This window comes from Malurus melanocephalus, unplaced genomic scaffold, assembly GCF_030028575.1.
Source record: "Malurus melanocephalus ecotype Western Australia unplaced genomic scaffold, MMel_1.1 scaffold_612, whole genome shotgun sequence".
Taxonomy (NCBI): domain Eukaryota; kingdom Metazoa; phylum Chordata; class Aves; order Passeriformes; family Maluridae; genus Malurus; species Malurus melanocephalus.
This window is the reverse complement of record NW_026623844.1, coordinates 237,352-243,637: the sequence shown is the minus strand read 5'-3', so window position 1 is coordinate 243,637 and position 6,286 is coordinate 237,352.

The window sequence follows — 6,286 nt, the reverse complement described above, 5'->3', positions numbered from 1 at the left end:
GACAGGTTTTGGGGGTTGTATTAAGCTGTTAGCAACATCTCCATGCTCTGGTTAAACCTGTGCKAGCGCTGCTCCAGCTGCTGATGTGTTCTGCCAGCAATGAGTTAAATTCTTAGCGCAGACGAGGCTGAAGAGGCGAACGTTTCTTGATTTCCAGCTTTGCAGACACCTTTGACCAACATCTCCAAGTGTGACAGCCTGAGAGCATATTAATGAGCAGCTGCTTCCCAACGGGAACTGTAATATCAGCATTTCTTCTCCCTGTGCTGCTTCCTGCCTCTATCACGAGCAGGAACACCGAGGTGCACGGKCAGCTCAGAGGTACCTGAAACAGCCAGAGGGGATTGGGATATGGAAGCAGATATCCTAACCTTGGAATGACAGCTCTCTATCACCTGAAAAGGGGGTTACRGATACAGCATTTACTTTTGTACTGTCAAATAGAAATGGTAACATAAAGAATCAGCACTTCTGCTGTTACTTCACAAGTACAAGAGAACACAAACTGAAAGGCCTGAGGAATTATTCTTTTGCAGTTATCCTTAATTCCTCTGTAGGTACAGAAGTATAATGGGAAGCCAGAAATGGACCTCTACAATGYCCTATTTAACCTATGGGTATCTTTCACTAGGAGAAGGGGTGGGCACACTGTGTCAGAAATTATATACCGTGATAATAATATATTAGACAGGAGATAATGAGCCTTTCAGGGATTCCTAAATGTATTACTTGTTAATTTAGGAGGTACCCTGAGTGCAACTTATGAGGTGSTACTAATTTAGAAGGTATCATGAGTAACTCTGCTTGCTGGAGGGCTGAAATGTAAATCCCATTGTGCAACAGGGAAAATGAAAATGCTCCTTCCATTAAGTCTGTGATCTGTCCTGCACTTGCCACAGGGAATAGCATAATTTAGAAAGCTGCCTTCTAGGATGTTGAACAATCATGCCTCATCAGTGAGATCTCTAGATTAAAAATGTGAACATTTTTACATTACTAGAGGGATTGTTATATTTTGTTTAATATTTCATATATTTGACATCAAACTACCATGTAACGAGTATAATGTATTAAAATGTCCTTCTAGTCATATTATTTGACTGCTTTTATGTAATAAGACTCTAACTGCATTTGTTCAGTGATACTGTACAGTGGTTTGATTTACATTTTGTAGTGTTAGGCTGAGAAAGGAATTTAAAACTSATTGTCACAGTCAGTTCAGATCGATCACTGAGTTTCTATGAATCCTGAAAYGGGAGGCTCTCCCCAGAGGCAGAAGAGTTTTTGTGTCCTTCTTTCAAATGTAAAATTGATGCAGCACCACCTTTCCTGGAGCTGGGCGCACCTTCAGGCACCCAGCAGCAAGCAACAACATTTTTTCTGCCCTGATTGATTCCTTGCAGAGCTAATGAATAAATTTTTCTATTATGCTATTACTGTACCTTATATCATAACACATTGTGAACCCTGGGCCCATTCCTCTTCACTGCTGCGTGCCTACGGTGCCCACTGTACTCAGGAATGGGGTGAAGCTGGGAGGAGCTGTTCCCTTGGTTCTGCTTTGCTGGATGAGTACCTCATGCAAGCAGACACCCACTCCCAAAAAAATCACCTTACAGTTATGGCAGGGCAGTTCTGAGCTTCACACCGCACGTGCACAGCAGCTAGGTCAGTCTAAATCATGTGAGCAAATTTGTGCCTTCTTACTGGATCCTGTTGTGTTTCCTTTCTTTATTCTGCCTTTTTGCCTCCTGTGCGGAAGTTTAGGTGAGTATCTCTCTGTAAGCAGCAGAATTGTTGCTGCTCTCTGTAATTGTGGCTGTGCCTCATTGCTCTGGCTTCAGACTGCAGCTTCCCTTTTATGGGGCTGACCCCAAAGAGTAGGAGTACATTCCACACAGGTGAARGGGAGTCAGGCAGGCATATTTTTACAGCAGAGACAGAGATCTAGACATAAATCTCACTGTTTACAGCACATGGTAAAATCTGGGGYTAGACAACAGAACCTGTTCTTGTTTTATGTGTTTCTAAATCATTCTGTAGCAAAGTGACAACAGGGGTCCAAAATCCCTCACTTCCAAAGTAACAGAAACAGTGAATTCATGGGGGGCTTCACAGGAAACTGGAGGGGATCTCTGGAGAATGTCAGGAGAGGACAGGACTCCTTCTTTCTTCATGGACTCTTTCCTAAGCCTTTTACATTGCAATAGCCCTTCAGGAGCTGGGTTAAGATAARTATCCATCCATAATCTTACTGGAAACTGAGGATTTAGAAGGCACAGGGACACAGAAAAATGCCACTAAGTGCAAAGTATATTCTGCTCTGCAGAGTAGCTGCTGCTCCCTGAGGTTTGTTCTCCATTTTTTACTTATTTTAGCTGTTTCTCTTTCTGTTCTTCTTCTTTTTTTTTTTCTTTTGTTATCCCTCTGTGTAGTTAATGAAGAGAGGCCTCTACTAATGATTAACTCGATTTGGATGCCAAATCCAGAAAAGAAGGGTTGAACTGGCATCAGTCAAGCAGTCAACTTTAATTAAAAATGTTGAAGCTCKTTAAAAARAAACAAAGARACAAAAACAAAAAAAAAAAAGGAAGGAGAGAGGGGAGCAATAGGAAAGAGAGAGCATAATCAAAAAAGAGTGAAGGACAAATGAAAGGAAAAGAAAAGACGCAACAGAATTAATGGGAAAATGCAGATAGCTAGTACAGAAGAAACTGTACATCAGTTCTCCTGGCTTCTTACTACAATGATGAAATGTCTGGTAACATCCTCTAAGGTGGTAATCCTTTCTCCTTTGCCCTCTTAATAATTATTAATTATCTGATCTTTTAAAATATTCTGTTGCTTGTATCAACTGCAGCAAGGCAACTGTGGGGCTTTTCTGCTACATTTGTTGTGGAATATGCACACAGGCCTAAGTCCTCCTCAGAACAGCCAGCTGCTGGTTTGGGGAGCACGAGAGAGGAGGGACTGTTGGGACAGTTTGGTGATCATCACCCTGGCAACACTGGCAAGAGAAAAGCGATGCTTGTCTTTATCCAAATCTAGACTGTGCTAAATTGATGCAAACGTGAAAATGACTTACTGAAAAAAGCCATTAGCTTCATGGAGAAGTCTTGAAATGTCACTGCTTTGCAATGCATTAGCCTCGCTAAAGAACATTAAACAGCCTCTCTAATGGACACCTGAGACACCAGGAAGAATTCTGAGTCTCTCATGAATCTCCACATCCTCCCACAAGGTTAATCCCTATGAGGATTTGGACATGATGGATGAATTTTCTCAGCCATGCACCCCAATATCTGCATGCCAGTCCAAKAAAGATGAAACATCTTAACTGTAAGCAAGAATACTGTAAATTCATAACTTTGAGCCAAATTATAAGTAAATTAAATCTATCTCTGACGTGAACTTTGTGAAACTGAAAATTCACCAGTTCTAACTAAGAGCATTTTTTTGCTTTCTTTCTGCCAATCTCTGGGGTATTATTTAGACAAGAGCAACCTCTGRTCCTCCAAGTGGGACTAGAAAATGTAGTACCTGACATCTGTGAGATACTGGCTTTACGTTTTTGCACAGTATAAGAATACTCTATGTAGATTCATAGTAAAAACTGTTATATTTGCTTTTCCAAATACAATATGGATATTGAAAAGCAAGGTTAAAAGACACATATTAGCTTTTTACAAGAAACAACCTACTAAAGTTCTTCTGAAGTTAAATAAAATTTTGAATCAAGAGTCTCTGGGAACAGCCCAGACAACTGAGTGTGAAAATTCTATTTGAGCCTCCTACAAATATCTGGGCCAAAATGGGCTCCAGAAGCACTCAATTGAGGGTCAGATATATACATTTTTCTGAGACAAGCAGGCTGTGTAGTATTTAATTTTTTTATTCTTTTATGGGATAAGGAATGCATTTCAAATTGTTTACTGTGAGAGCAACCAAACTTTTAGTAGCAGAAAATTAATGTCTCTTCTTGTATGATTATTGATCAACTTGAAAAAGACCTAATGTGAATTCTTTCATATTTTAAATCTCCACTTASTTTGATTAAAGTGCCACAGAGCTTTGTGGTATTCAGCAGTAAAACTCACACAGAAAACTGATGTAAGTAATTCAAAAACAAAATAATTTACTGTCATATGTTTTAATTCCTGCTTTGATGCTAAATTACCAGCATTTTATTTGCTGCAGAATACACTGCTTTTCAGTTGGCTCATACATATTCTTCATATACTACCTTGCAAAGCATGGTAACAACCTCCCAAATACCTCCAAACATACACACACACACACAAAGGCGCACACACACACAAACACATGCTCAGAGAGATTTAATTTAATGAATTGAACTCAAAGCTAGTATTTTGTGGCTTCATTTGTGGGTAGAGAGAACACGCATATGCCATTGTTCAGTGTTATTTTCAGATTGGAAAGAGAATGTAAGTGTGCTGAAAGATACAGAGGACCCTTGTGCATGGCAATAGCGGTGTAAAGGCATTATCTTAACCAAGTCACACTTGACTGAATGAATTTCCCAAAGTGAAGGYTTTGTTCTTCTGTATTCTTCAGCTCTCGTATCAGTGCCATTCACAGGGCACTAGATTACTCTGTTCCAGAGAGACTTCTCTGTTTACACAGACAAACAATTTAGGAACCACTAATAGCCTCTGTTGCTCCCTTCAGTGAAAGTTTTTATACATCCATGGGCCAGTACAGAAACTCATATATATATACAGAGACTTCCATCATGTTTAAAAAAATAAAGAAAAAGAAAAAAAAAGAGAGGCAAAGAACAAGCAAGGAAAGTATAATGAGAATAACCATGCTTTCTAGGTGGAAGCAATTTTTTGCTGTAAAGGATTTGCTGTTACTTGGTAGCTTCTTTTAGCTGATTTTGGAATGCTGCTTCTAAAAGATACAGGRGCTTTTTTCAAAAATGTCCTGCTTACACCTGTTTTGAAGTGGAACATTGTAATAACTGGGGAGAAAGGATTTCCTGACATCARAAGCATTTGTCACAGGGCAGTGTAGGTTTGTTGTTTCTCTGATGCRTCTCAGCARATGTGAATGTTATACTGCACTGAGMGATGGTGCTTGGTGCCCTCTGCACACATGGCTGCAGAGGCGAGGGAGGCAGGCAAAGGAAGGCATTGGCACCCTGCAACTCCACTGACCTTACTTCACTTGCTTAAATCAGTCTGCAGATGACCTGGAGCTCTCTGTGTCCATCCCTCTCTACCAACCATGGAAACATTGTCTGGAGGGTAGCCACTGTCTGATATCTTGCAGGCAAGTGCATGACGCTGCTGTGGTGAGCACACCAGTTTTGGGTAGGTTACCCATCCTGTGAGCAGTGAGTATGGAGCCTGTCAGGCTCCTCAGTCCTGCACTCCTTGCTTGAAGGGTGAAAGACAAGACCTTCTGGACATTTTGACACCCACTCACACCCAGCAATGCTGGGGGAGGAAAGCAATTCATTGCTTCTGTGAACAACTCAATGATGCAGAGGCTGGAGATCAGGAAGAAAATGAAGCAATGCATATTTCCCTCAGAGAGTTGTATCAAAAGAGTAATTTTTGATTTTTAATGTCTGGGAAGTGGAAATTAAAAGCAGGCTATCCTGTCAACCAATTTATGGTATCTGAAACCCCTCTGAGCCCCAGGAAAACATAAAGCTTTGCCCTTTGGTCTTCTTTTCACTCTGCCTGGGTAAGCTCACTTTATGAGGCAGCATAATTTGCAGTGACCTTTTCTGAAGCTGTTGATACACTTCCTGCCTTGCTGGAAACCATCKTTTTAGCCATGCATGATATGATTCCCCATACATTGGAGCATAAATTTCAGGCTTTGTCATGAAACCCTGCAAAGCAATCCGGTGCTGTAGGTGACCGCACTGGTGCAGGACGCTATCAGTACTCCTGGGGTGGTTTTTGAAGGTTGGTTGGCCCTTATGGCACCACGGATAAATGCATGCAATCAGTGAGGGAAGGGCTTCTTGTACAATTWTTATTCTGCCTCTTACTTGTACAGAGGAATGATCATGCAATTTTATAAMAGGATTTTCAGACTTACTCCATATGTGAGTATCAAAATCTACTTCTGTACCAATATATCTAAAGAGTTATTCCCATTTCAACATTTACTGAGTTACTAAATTTTGTTTTTGCCACATATAAAATGGGAAAAATATATATTTACATATAAATACAGGCTCTTCTAGAGTCAGAAGTTTTCCTTAATCTGTAACTATTTCAGGATTTCATCTCCTATATGTGAGAAT